Source organism: Arachis stenosperma, chromosome 1, assembly GCF_014773155.1.
Source record: "Arachis stenosperma cultivar V10309 chromosome 1, arast.V10309.gnm1.PFL2, whole genome shotgun sequence".
Classification (NCBI taxonomy): Eukaryota; Viridiplantae; Streptophyta; class Magnoliopsida; order Fabales; family Fabaceae; genus Arachis; species Arachis stenosperma.
Window position 1 is genome coordinate 119515030 of NC_080377.1, and position 13298 is coordinate 119528327.

Here is a 13298-nt window from a genome sequence, read left to right on the forward strand (position 1 = left end):
AACGACATTGGAGTCAACAAGTCGTGGGAAGGAAAGCTCGCCGCCAATTGGAAAGGGCCATACAAAATCAAAGAAGTGTTAGGGAAAGGTTATTATAAAGTAGCCGACCTGGATGGCACTGAGTTACCAAGGTCGTAGCATGCTTGTAATATGAAAAGGTACTACAGCTAGAAGCGAACTCTACTCCCTGATGTACTCTTTTCCCAGCTTCATGATTTTTTCCCAAAAAAGGGTTTTTTCTGGAGAGGGGTTTTTAACGAGGCATCATAGTAGAGGCTAAGGGAAATATACTGTCAAGACCCTTAGTAGCAAAAAGGTACCTTCCCGATTAATAAAGATCTTTTTCATTAATATATTTCTCTTAAATATCCTTCTCTATTTTATATAAGTCTTTCTACGAAACGCGCCGACTTAAGCTCGACAAAGCGTGAAAATCCCATGAATCGACCTAGATGGTCGTCAGGATAAAACGACGAGGTACAAGTCGGTGTAAAGAGGTTATACAAGTCGATCGTAAAAACTCGTGAACTAACCCGACTCATAAGTCGGAAAGTGATCCCGAGTAGAGAAACTCGGAAAGCTTCGATCCACAGATCGGAACATAACACCGAGTAGAAGAAAAACGCATCGCAAAAATAACCTAAGTCATAAAACTCACCAAAGCAAAGTTGAGTATAAAGGATAAACAAAAGAGATTGAGAAACCTAGAAGAAGTTTAAAGGTTGCATACGAGCCTTTGCACGAAAAGGCTCGAGAAAACAATGCAAGCTAACAAAAGGTTTTTTCCGAAAAGATCAAACATATCCAAAACAGAAAAGCATGCATACGCGCAAAGTAACTTAAACCCTTATTCAAAAAGGGGCACCCACTTTGATTAGAAAACCCTTATCCAAAAAAGGGAATTATTTTGTTTAAACCCTTATCCCAAAAAAGGGCAACAAACAGAATACTTTGTTTACGGCCTCAAAAGGCCAAGAAGCAAATTGTTCAAACACCACCAGCAAATAAATAGAAGTTTAAAAAAGGGGGACCCACAGGCCGGGCCCCCATATAACCATAAAATTAAAGAAGTCATTTTTTGGAATCACCACCACCATGAGGAACATCACCAGGGCTGGAAGGAGGAGCTAAAGAGGAAGTCGGAGCAGGAGTGGAAGAACTCGGAGCATCTTTGGAATGAGGAGGAGACTCTATAATCCTCTGCCCCCGAGTCTTTAGGTCTGACTCTGAAAGGACCTCGGGAACAGGAGGATCAACAATGGCGCCATCAATCACCACTTTGTCAGGATGTAATGGAGAAAGATCCAAGTCGGGGGCTATAACCCTGACCTGCTCTAGGAAAATTCTCCAAGACTCCTCGGCGCCATCGGCGATAGAGTCCTCCAAGTCAGCATAAGCAGTCCGAGAGTTCAGCAAATCCTTCTTCACCTCCACCATATCTTTAAATAGGCTTTGGTAACTCTCCTGGGCTGCCTTCCTTAAATTTACCTCCATAATACATTGGGCTCGCAGCTCGCTCTCCTTCTTCCGGAGGTCGTCTCTCTCCTTCCTTAACTTATCCCTCCTCCTTTAACTCCTTCTGATGTTTTTCAAACATAAGAAGCCTCTCCTCCAGCTCCTCGACCTTTGGGGAAGTCCCCAGAGAGCTAAGAGGAGTCTTCTCAAACATGTCCAAAAGTTTGCCACAAACTCCCGCCGCCCTAAAACTTTCCTCGGCCAGAGTGGCAAGGTGTTTCCGAACAGAAACATCATCCATATTGATAAGTGGATAGATGTTCTTTCGGACGAAGGCAAGAGCCTCCGCCCTAACACCACCTTCCCAAGAAGGGCCAGACTCTGAAGTCTTGCGCTTCTTACTCTCTGGCTCGGAGAACGGTTGGGCAGAAGGGAGTGGTCGAGCCAAATTTGAGGAGGAGGAAATAACAATAGGCTGAGAGGGAGTACCCATATTTCTAGGAGGAGGAGGAGGAGGAGGAGGAGGAGAGACGACCGCCTTGGAACCCCCGGACCTGGCCCGAGACTTTGCCTTGGCTTCCTGCACCCTCTGGTAGGACTCTTGAGCATTTTTCTTTGCCATATCTACAAAAGAAACAACCAAGTTACAAGTCGGTAAAATACAAGTCGGTAAAATACAAGTCGGTGAAATACAACTCGGAAATAGGAAATGCATGCGCTACCTATGCAAGATTGAACAAATACCGACGTCCCCTGGAGGATTTTTCTCGTCTCCAAGTAGGGGGCCTTTCCCCATGCTTCTCGGAAAAACCCTACAATGGCCGCCTCCACCTCGTCTAGGTCATCTAGACCAATTTTTTCACAAGGGGTGGCCGGCAGCCAATAAAGGGGAAAGCGGGGGGAGGAATGCTCGTCCAGGAAAAAGGGGTGGTGACCCTCTACAGCTTGAACCTTGAAGAAGAAGTTTTTGAAGTCGTGGAAGGATTCATCAAAAAGGGTGAAAATCCTCCGACCTTGAATGGCTCGGAAGGATACCCATTGTTGCTTATTATTTAGCCCACTAAAGGGCTTAGTCATATGGAAAAGATAAAAGAAGATTCTCAAGGAAGTCGGGAAGTCCAGAGCGTGGCTTATAAACTGGTAGATCTTCAAGAAACCCCAGGAATTGGGATGGAGTTGAGTAGGGGCAACCTTACAGTGGTGCAGAACGGATATCTCAAAATCCGAGAAAGGAAGAAAAACACCCAAACGGGTGATCATGCATTCATACATAAAGAAAAAGTGAGGGGTCGCCTCATCAACTCTCCCAAAGCAGACCCGGTCTTCAGGACCCGGGATTATCAATTCATATTTGGGCTCGTCCTCGTCCGAAGTACAGAGCCTATGGTGAGTACGAAGGTGGGTGACGAACTCAGCGTCGACCAACGGTTCCTCCCCAAGGACCGTATCGTCAACCCACTGAGAAAGAATGTCTACAGAAGCCATTTTTTATGTAAAGAAAAGTGGCAGAAAACCTACAAAAGGGAAAAGGAAAAAAGAAAATCAAAAAACAAGGCCACTAAAGAAGAAAGATTCGAAACTAGAATCTACGGGTCAACCTATCTACTCGCCAAACAAAACATGCAAACAAAAATGACATGGGAAAAGCAGAACTAACCTTTAGCCGAAAATGAAGGTTGGAGAGAACTGAAGTCTTCAAACACAAGAATGCAACACAAACAGGATAAGGAGAAGTTTGAAAGATTGCAGAAACGGAAAATGGAAAGAGAGGGAAAGTATTTATAAATAGGCTAAGGGGCATAATGGTAAAAACGAGGCAGTCATTAATGCGACTGCACCGTTACCAAAGTCCTCAATCCCTAAATGATCCCTCAACGGACACGACGCTTGAATTGACGTAACTGCCAGAAACCAAAAGTCGCGAAAATCACGTCGGTTCTCACCATCCGTATTCTTTCAAACAAGTCGACTACGAACCCGAGTTGAATACTTGAACCCAAACTTTAAAGAAAATTTGGGCTCAAGTAGGGGCACTGTTCATACCCTGGCCCAATGTTAAGGGACCAGGTCCAATCGAAAGGCCTGATCCAATAGATTAAGCCTAGCAAAGCACCCACCTCCATTCAAGAGGTCGGTGTCAACCCCTACTTGGTACGAAGAAGTCGGTTGTGAGATTAGCTGGCAGATAAATACTCATTCAAATGGGTAACCGCCCCTGAAATCTCTCTAACCACTTCATAAAGCCATATCTTAACCTCCCTAAGATAATGGGACGGTTATTATCCTAAAGATACGGCACTACTCCAACGGTGGTTATTGGCTCACCACTATAAGTACACTGACACACCTCAGGTATTCCTAAGTTCCAATACATTCTAAACCTGCTTAACCCCATGCTGACTTAGGCATCGGAGTGTCTTTGCAGGTACCACCCCCCATCTCTTGGAACACACAACTCGGAGGCGGCTCCCAGACGTAAACCAAGTCGGAGACCACACTCCTCCAGCGCTTGGGCCTCAAACAAGTCCAACCACCGTTCGGTTCTAGGTAAGCCCCAGAACAATGTTACGGTAGGTAACCGGAGATTAATAATACGGATGGCGTTTGGCGGCCCAAGTGTGTGATGGAAGTGATTTTCGGGTGTGTCCGCAACTCGGGAAACTCCTTTCGACTTGTGCTCGCGTGGGAATGGGGGGTGGTACCTGCAAGGACACTCCGATGCTTAAGTTAGCAAGGGTGCAAGCAGGTCTTAGAGAGTATTGGACTTAGGAATACCTGAGGTGTGTCAGTGTACTTATAGTGGTGAGCCAATAACCACCGTTGGAGTAGTGCCGTATCTTTAGGATAATAACCATCCCATTATCTTAGGGAGGTTAAGATATGGCTTTATGAAGTGGTTAGAGAGATTTCAGGGGCGGTTACCCATTTGAATGAGTTTTTATCTGCCAGCTAATCTCACAACCGACTTCTTCGTACCAAGTCGGGGTTGACACCGACCTCTTGAATGGAGGTGGGTGCTTTGCTAGGCTTAATCTATTGGATCAGGCCTTTCGATTGGACCTGGTCCCTTAACATTGGGCCAGGGTATGAACAGTGCCCCTACTTGAGCCCAAATTTTCTTTAAAGTTTGGGTTCAAGTATTCAACTCGGGTTCGTAGTCGACTTGTTTGAAAGAATACGGATGGTGAGAACCGACGTGATTTTCGCGACTTTTGGTTTCTGACAGTTACGTCAATTCAAGCGTCGTGTCCGTTGAGGGATCATTTAGGGATTGAGGACTTTGGTAACGGTGCAGTCGCATTAATGACTGCCTCGTTTTTACCATTATGCCCCCTTAGCCTATTTATAAATACTTTCCCTCTCTTTCCATTTTCCGTTTCTGCAATCTTTCAAACTTCTCCTTATCCTGTTTGTGTTGCATTCTTGTGTTTGAAGACTTCAGTTCTCTCCAACCTTCATTTTCGGCTAAAGGTTAGTTCTGCTTTTCCCATGTCATTTTTGTTTGCATGTTTTGTTTGGCGAGTAGATAGGTTGACCCGTAGATTCTAGTTTCGAATCTTTCTTCTTTAGTGGCCTTGTTTTTTGATTTTCTTTTTTCCTTTTTCCCTTTTGTAGGTTTTCTGCCACTTTTCTTTACATAAAAAATGGCTTCTGTAGACATTCTTTCTCAGTGGGTTGACGATACGGTCCTTGGGGAGGAACCGTTGGTCGACGCTGAGTTCGTCACCCACCTTCGTACTCACCATAGGCTCTGTACTTCGGACGAGGACGAGCCCAAATATGAATTGATAATCCCGGGTCCTGAAGACCGGGTCTGCTTTGGGAGAGTTGATGAGGCGACCCCTCACTTTTTCTTTATGTATGAATGCATGATCACCCGTTTGGGTGTTTTTCTTCCTTTCTCGGATTTTGAGATATCCGTTCTGCACCACTGTAAGGTTGCCCCTACTCAACTCCATCCCAATTCCTAGGGTTTCTTGAAGATCTACCAGTTTATAAGCCACGCTCTGGACTTCCCGACTTCCTTGAGAATCTTCTTTTATCTTTTCCATATGACTAAGCCCTTTAGTGGGCTAAATAATAAGCAACAATAGGTATCCTTCCGAGCCATTCAAGGTCGGAGGATTTTCACCCTTTTTGATGAATCCTTCCACGACTTCAAAAACTTCTTCTTCAAGGTTCAAGCTGTAGAGGGTCACCACCCCTTTTTTCTGGACGAGCATTCCTCCCCCCGCTTTCCCCTTTATTGGCTGCCGGCCACCCCTTGTGAAAAAATTGGTCTAGATGACCTAGACGAGGTGGAGGCGGCCATTGTAGGGTTTTTCCGAGAAGCATGGGGAAAGGCCCCCTACTTAGATACGAGAAAAATCCTCCAGGGGACGTCGGTATTTGTTCAATCTTGCATAGGTAGCGCATGCATTTCCTATTTCCGAGTTGTATTTCACCGACTTGTATTTTACCGACTTGTATTTTACCGACTTGTATTTTACCGACTTGTAACTTGGTTGTTTCTTTTGTAGATATGGCAAAGAAAAATGCTCAAGAGTCCTACCAGAGGGTGCAGGAAGCCAAGGCAAAGTCTCGGGCCAGGTCCGGGGGTTCCAAGGCGGTCGTCTCTCCTCCTCCTCCTCCTCCTCCTCCTCCTAGAAATATGGGTACTCCCTCTCAGCCTATTGTTATTTCCTCCTCCTCAAATTTGGCTCGACCACTCCCTTCTGCCCAACCGTTCTCCGAGCCAGAGAGTAAGAAGCGCAAGACTTCAGAGTCTGGCCCTTCTTGGGAAGGTGGTGTTAGGGCGGAGGCTCTTGCCTTCGTCCGAAAGAACATCTATCCACTTATCAATATGGATGATGTTTCTGTTCGGAAACACCTTGCCACTCTGGCCGAAGAAAGTTTTAGGGCGGCGGGAGTTTGTGGCAAACTTTTGGACATGTTTGAGAAGACTCCTCTTAGCTCTCTGGGGACTTCCCCAAAGGTCGAGGAGCTGGAGGAGAGGCTTCTTATGTTTGAAAAACATCAGAAGGAGTTAAAGGAGGAGAGGGATAAGTTAAGGAAGGAGAGAGACGACCTCCGGAAGAAGGAGAGCGAGCTGCGAGCCCAATGTACTATGGAGGTAAATTTAAGGAAGGCAGCCCAGGAGAGTTACCAAAGCCTATTTAAAGATATGGTGGAGGTGAAGAAGGATTTGCTGAACTCTTGGACTGCTTATGCTGACTTGGAGGACTCTATCGCCGATGGCGCCGAGGAGTCTTGGAGAATTTTCCTAGAGCAAGTCAGGGTTATAGCCCCCGACTTGGATCTTTCTCCATTACATCCTGACAAAGTGGTGATTGATGGCGCCATTGTTGATCCTCCTGTTCCCGAGGTCCTTTCAGAGTCAGACCTAAAGACTCGGGGGCAGAGGATTATAGAGTCTCCTCCTCATTCCAAAGATGCTCCGAGTTCTTCCACTCCTGCTCCGACTTCCTCTTTAGCTCCTCCTTCCAGCCCTAGTGATGTTCCTCATGGTGGTGGTGATTCCAAAAAATGACTTCTTTAATTTTATGGTTATATGGGGGCCCGGCCTGTGGGTCCCCCTTTTTTAAACTTCTATTTATTTGCTGGTGGTGTTTGAACAATTTGCTTCTTGGCCTTTTGAGGCCGTAAACAAAGTATTCTGTTTGTTGCCCTTTTTTGGGATAAGGGTTTAAACAAAATAAATTCCCTTTTTTGGATAAGGGTTTTCTAATCAAAGTGGGTGCCCCTTTTTGAATAAGGGTTTAAGTTACTTTGCGCGTATGCATGCTTTTCTGTTTTGGATATGTTTGATCTTTTCGGAAAAAACCTTTTGTTAGCTTGCATTGTTTTCTCGAGCCTTTTCGTGCAAAGGCTCGTATGCAACCTTTAAACTTCTTCTAGGTTTCTCAATCTCTTTTGTTTATCCTTTATACTCAACTTTGTTTTGGTGAGTTTTATGACTTAGGTTATTTTTGCGATGCGTTTTTCTTCTACTCGGTGTTATGTTCCGATCTGTGGATCGAAGCTTTCCGAGTTTCTCTACTCGGGATCACTTTCCGACTTATGAGTCGGGTTAGTTCACGAGTTTTTACGATCGACTTGTATAACCTCTTTACACCGACTTGTACCTCGTCGTTTTATCCTGACGACCATCTAGGTCGATTCATGGGATTTTCACGCTTTGTCGAGCTTAAGTCGGCGCGTTTCGTAGAAAGACTTATATAAAAATAGAGAAGGATATTTAAGAGAAATATATTAATGAAAAAGATCTTTATTAATCGGGAAGGTACCTTTTTGCTACTAAGGGTCTTGACAGTATATTTCCCTTAGCCTCTACTATGATGCCTCGTTAAAAACCCCTCTCCAGAAAAAACCCTTTTTTGGGAAAAAATCATGAAGCTGGGAAAAGAGTACATCAGGGAGTAGAGTTCGCTTCTAGCTGTAGTACCTTTTCATATTACAAGCATGCCACGACCTTGGTAACTCAGTGCCATCCAGGTCGGCTACTTTATAATAACCTTTCCCTAACACTTCTTTGATTTTGTATGGCCCTTTCCAATTGGCGGCGAGCTTTCCTTCCCCCGACTTGTTGACTCCAATGTCGTTTCTGATTAGGACCAAGTCGTCTTCAGCAAATGTTCTTCGAATGACTTTTTTGTTGTATCTGGTAGCCATTCTTTGCTTTAATGCTGCTTCTCTTATCTGGGCGTTCTCTCGGACTTCGGGGAGCAAGTCGAGCTCCTCTTTGTGCCCCTGTACATTTCCGACCTCATCATGGAGAATTACTCTTGGGCTTTGCTCACTGATTTCTATGGGAATCATGGCTTCTACGCCGTACACTTGTCGAAAAGGTGTTTCTCCTGTGGCGGATTGGGGAGTTGTCCTATAAGCCCACAGTACTTGAGGGAGCTCTTCGGCCCAAGCTCCCTTTGCTTCCTGTAATCTTTTCTTCAAACCTGCCAGTATGACCTTGTTAGCTGCCTCGGCTTGCCCATTGGCTTGTGGGTGTTCTACCGAGGTGAATTGATGCTTGATTTTCATGCTGGCTACCAGGTTTCTGAAGGTGGCGTCGGTGAATTGGGTTCCATTATCTGTGGTGACGGAATAAGGTATCCCATACCTTGTGATGATGTTTTTGTAGAGGAACCTGCGACTTCTTTGAGCAGTGATAGTGGCTAATGGTTCTGCTTCTATCCACTTTGTGAAGTAATCTATTCCCACGATTAAGTATTTAACTTGCCCTGGTGCTTGGGGAAAAGGACCTAACAGGTCCATCCCCCATTTTGCAAAGGGCCAGGGGGAAGTTATACTAATGAGCTCTTCTGGTGGAGCTACGTGGAAATTTGCATGCATCTGGCATGGCTGGCATTTTTTCACAAAGTCGGTAGCATCTTTCTGCAAGGTCGGCCAATAGAATCCTGCTCGGATTACTTTTCTGGCTAGCGACCTTGCTCCGAGATGGTTTCCGCAAATCCCATTGTGTACTTCTTCCAACACCTCGGTGGTTCTTGAGGTCGGTACGCACTTCAGCAATGGTGTTGATATCCCTCTTCTGTAAAGGACATTTCTCACCAAAGTATAATGTTGTGCTTCCCTTCGGATCTTTTTAGCCTCTTTCTCCTCTTTGGGGAGGATGTCGAATTTTAGGTATTCGACTAAGGGATTCATCCATCCGAGGTTTAGGCCGACTACCTCAAGAACCTCTCGTTCATCTTCTGCTTTTGATACCGAGGGCTCTTGTAGGGTCTCTTGAATCAGGCTTCTGTTGTTCCCTCCGGGTTTGGTACTTGCTAACTTGGACAGGGCGTCAGCTCTGATATTTAGATCCCGAGTTATGTGTTTGATCTCGGTTTCCGCAAAGTGCCCAAGGTGTTCCAAGGTTTTTTCCAAGTATTTCTTCATATTGGGGTCCTTTGCCTGATATTCCCCACTTATTTGGGAAGTCACCACTTGTGAGTCGCTATAGATTGTCACCTTTGTGGCGCCAACTTCTTCTGCTAGTTTTAATCCTGCAATCAAGGCTTCATATTCTGCCTGATTGTTTGAAGCTGGAAATTCAAATTTTAAGGAGACCTCTAACTGGGTTCCTTTTCCATCTACCAATATTATGCCTGCGCCGCTCCCTGTTTTGTTGGAGGACCCGTCTACATAGAGTTCCCATGTAGTTGGTTTTTCCTCTTGTTCACCTGCGTATTCTGCGATGAAGTCGGCGAGGCACTGGGCTTTAATTGCAGTCCGAGTTTCGTATCTCAAATCGAACTCGGAGAGCTCTATCGCCCATTGAACCATTCTCCCTGCAACATCCGTCTTTTGAAGGATTTGCTTCATGGGCTGGTTCGTACGGACTCTTATTGTGTGAGCCTGGAAGTAAGGTCTTAGCCTTCTTGAGGCTATTACTAAGGAGTAAGCAAACTTCTCTAGTTTGTGGTACCTTAGTTCAGGACCTTGTAGAACCTTGCTGGTAAAATAGACCGGGTGTTGCCCGACCTCGTCTTCTCTGATCAGGGCTGATGAGACAGCCCTGTTTGCGACGGATAAGTATAGGACGAGGTCTTTTCCCGGTGCTGGTCGGGTTAAGATGGGAGGTTGGCTCAAGAATTTTTTGAACTCTTGGAACGCCTCCTCACATTCCGGAGTCCATTCAAACTGGCATCCCTTCCTTAATAGGGAGAATAATGGAAGGGATTTTAGTGCTGATCCTGCCAAAAACCTGGAGAGGGCTGCAAGTCGGCCGTTGAGCTGTTGAACCTCTCTCAAACAAGTCGGACTTTTCATTTCTAGGATGGCTCTGCACTTGTCGGGATTGGCCTCAATCCCTCTTTGTGTTAGCATGAACCCTAGAAATTTTCCTGCTTCTACTGCGAAGGCGCATTTTGCGGGATTTAGTCTCATCCCATGCAACCTTATAGTGTTGAAGACTTGTGAGAGGTCGGTTAAGAGGTCGACTTCTTGCTTGGTTTTTACTAACATGTCGTCGACGTACACCTCCATTAAGCTCCCTAGATGGGGGGAAAACACTTTGTTCATCAGCCTTTGGTACGTGGCTCCTGCATTCTTTAATCCGAATGGCATGACCACGTAACAATAGTTGGCTTTTGGTGTGATGAATGATGTTTTCTCTTGGTCGGGTTCATGCATCGGGATTTGGTTATATCCTGAGTAGGCGTCCATGAATGATAAGTATTGGTACCCTGAGCTGGAGTCTACCAGGGTGTCAATACTCGGTAGAGGATAAGGGTCCTTAGGACAGGCCTTATTCAAGTCGGTGTAGTCGACGCACATTCTCCATTTACCATTTTGCTTTTTGACTAGCACCACATTTGCTAGCCATGTTGGGTATTTGACCTCTCTGATAAAGCCGGCTTCCAGGAGCGCCTGTACTTGCTCTTCTACTATGGAGGCCCTCTCTGGGCTGAGTTTGCGCCTTCTTTGCTGTACAGGTCGGGATCCTGGATAAACCGAGAGCCTATGGGACATGAGCTCGGAATCAATCCCGGGCATGTCGGAGGCCTTCCAGGCGAAGAGGTCGGAATTGGCTCTTAGGAGTTCACCCAACCTTTGTTTCAGGGTTTCCCCTAGGTTGGCTCCTATGTAGGTATTCTTTCCTTCCTCCTCCCCGATTTGTATCTCCTCGGTTTTTCCCCCCGGTTGAGGTCGTAGCTCTTCTCTGGTTCTTGTGCCGCCTAGCTCTATGGTGTGGACTTCTTTGCCCTTCCCTCTCAGATTCAGACTTTCATTATAGCACTTCCTTGCCAATTTTTGATCTCCCCTCACCGTGGCTATTCCTCCTGGAGTTGGGAATTTCATGCAGAGGTGAGGAGTTGATACCACTGCTCCAAGACGATTAAGGGTAGTCCTGCCAATTAGGGCATTGTAGGCTGACCCTTCATCGATGACTATGAAGTCTATGCTTAGAGTTCTCGATTTTTCCCCTTTTCCAAAAGTTGTGTGAAGGGGTAAAAATCCTAGTGGCTTTATTGGCGTATCCCCTAACCCATATAGGGTGTCGGGGTAGGCTCTCAGCTCTTTCTCGTCTAACCCTAGTTTGTCGAAGGCGGGCTTGAATAGGATGTCCGCCGAGCTCCCTTGGTCTACTAGGGTTCTGTGGAGGTTGGCGTTGGCTAGGATCATGGTTATCACCACGGGATCGTCGTGCCCGGGGATTATCCCTTGCCCATCCTCTTTTGTGAATGATATTGTGGGGAGGTCGGGCGTCTCATCCCCGACCTGATAGACTCTTTTGAGATGTCTTTTGCGAGAAGATTTGGTGACTCCACCTCCCGCAAATCCTCCTGAGATCATGTGGATGTGCCTCTCAGGGGTCTGTGGTGGCGGATCTCTTCTGTCCATGTCATCTCGCTTTCTCTTTCCATGGGTGTCCGACCTCTCCATGAGATATCTATCAAGCCGACCTTCTCTAGCCAGCTTTTCTATCACATTTTTGAGGTCGTAACAGTCGTTGGTGGAGTGACCATATATCTTATGGTACTCGCAATATTCGCTGCGACTTCCCCCTCTTTTATTTTTAATAGGTCTTGGGGGTGGCAGCCTTTCAGTGTTGCAGATCTCTCTGTATACATCCACTATAGAAGTCTTTAGAGGAGTATAAGAGTGATACTTTCTGGGCCTTTCGAGACCGGGTTCTTCCTTCTTCCTGACTTCCCTTTCCCTCTCTCTAGAGGAGGAAGCAGGTCCAGGTCGTGAACTCGGGTCTCTTAACTTTGCATTCTCTTCCATGTTGATGTACTTTTCAGCCCTTTCTTGTACATCACTCAGAGAAACGGGGTGTCTTTTGGATATGGACTGTGAGAAGGGGCCTTCTCTAAGTCCATTGACTAACCCCATTATTACTGCCTCTGTGGGCAGGTCTTGGATTTCTAAACATGCCTTATTGAACCTTTCCATATAGGCTCGTAAAGACTCTCCGACCTCCTGTTTCACTCCCAGGAGGCTCGGTGCATGTTTTACTTTATCCTTCTGAATTGAGAACCTCATCAAGAATTTCCTTGAGAGGTCTTCAAAACTAGTAATGGATCTCGGGGGGAGGCTATCGAACCACTTCATTGCTGCTTTCGATAAAGTGGTCGGGAAGGCCTTGCATCTCGTAGCGTCGGAGGCATCAGCCAGATACATCCGACTTTTGAAATTGCTAAGATGATGCTTTGGATCCGTAGTTCCATCATAGAGGTCCATATCAGGGCTTTTAAAGTTCCCTGGAACTTTCGCCCTCATTATGTCCTCACTGAAGGGATCTTCTCCTCCCGGGAGTCGATCTTCTCCTTCATCGCGGGAGTTTTTGAGGGAGGATTCTAGTTGTAAGAGTTTTCTTTCTAACTCTTTTCGTCGTTCCATCTCCTCTTTAAGGTATCTTTCGGTTTCCTTTTGCCTCTCCCGCTCTTGTTCCAACTGTTCCAGGCGACTATGAACCAAACTCATTAGTTCGGTTACATGAGACGGTCCGCCTTTTTCTGATTCACGTCCATCTGAGGAATTTACCTTCGGATTCTTTACTCCGGAGGTACCCTCTCGGTGTTGATCATTGTCTTCATTGCCATGGCCTACGTCTAGATTCTCTTGCTCAGAATCTGTTTCCGCATGGCCTTCTTCGTGGGATCTATCCGCCATCGTTGAATGATCTCTCGGGTCCCCGGCAACGGCGCCAATGTTACGGTAGGTAACCGGAGATTAATAATACGGATGGCGTTTGGCGGCCCAAGTGTGTGATGGAAGTGATTTTCGGGTGTGTCCGCAACTCGGGAAACTCCTTCCGACTTGTGCTCGCGTGGGAATGGGGGGTGGTACCTGCAAGGACACTCCGATGCTTAAGTTAGCAAGGGTGCAAGCAG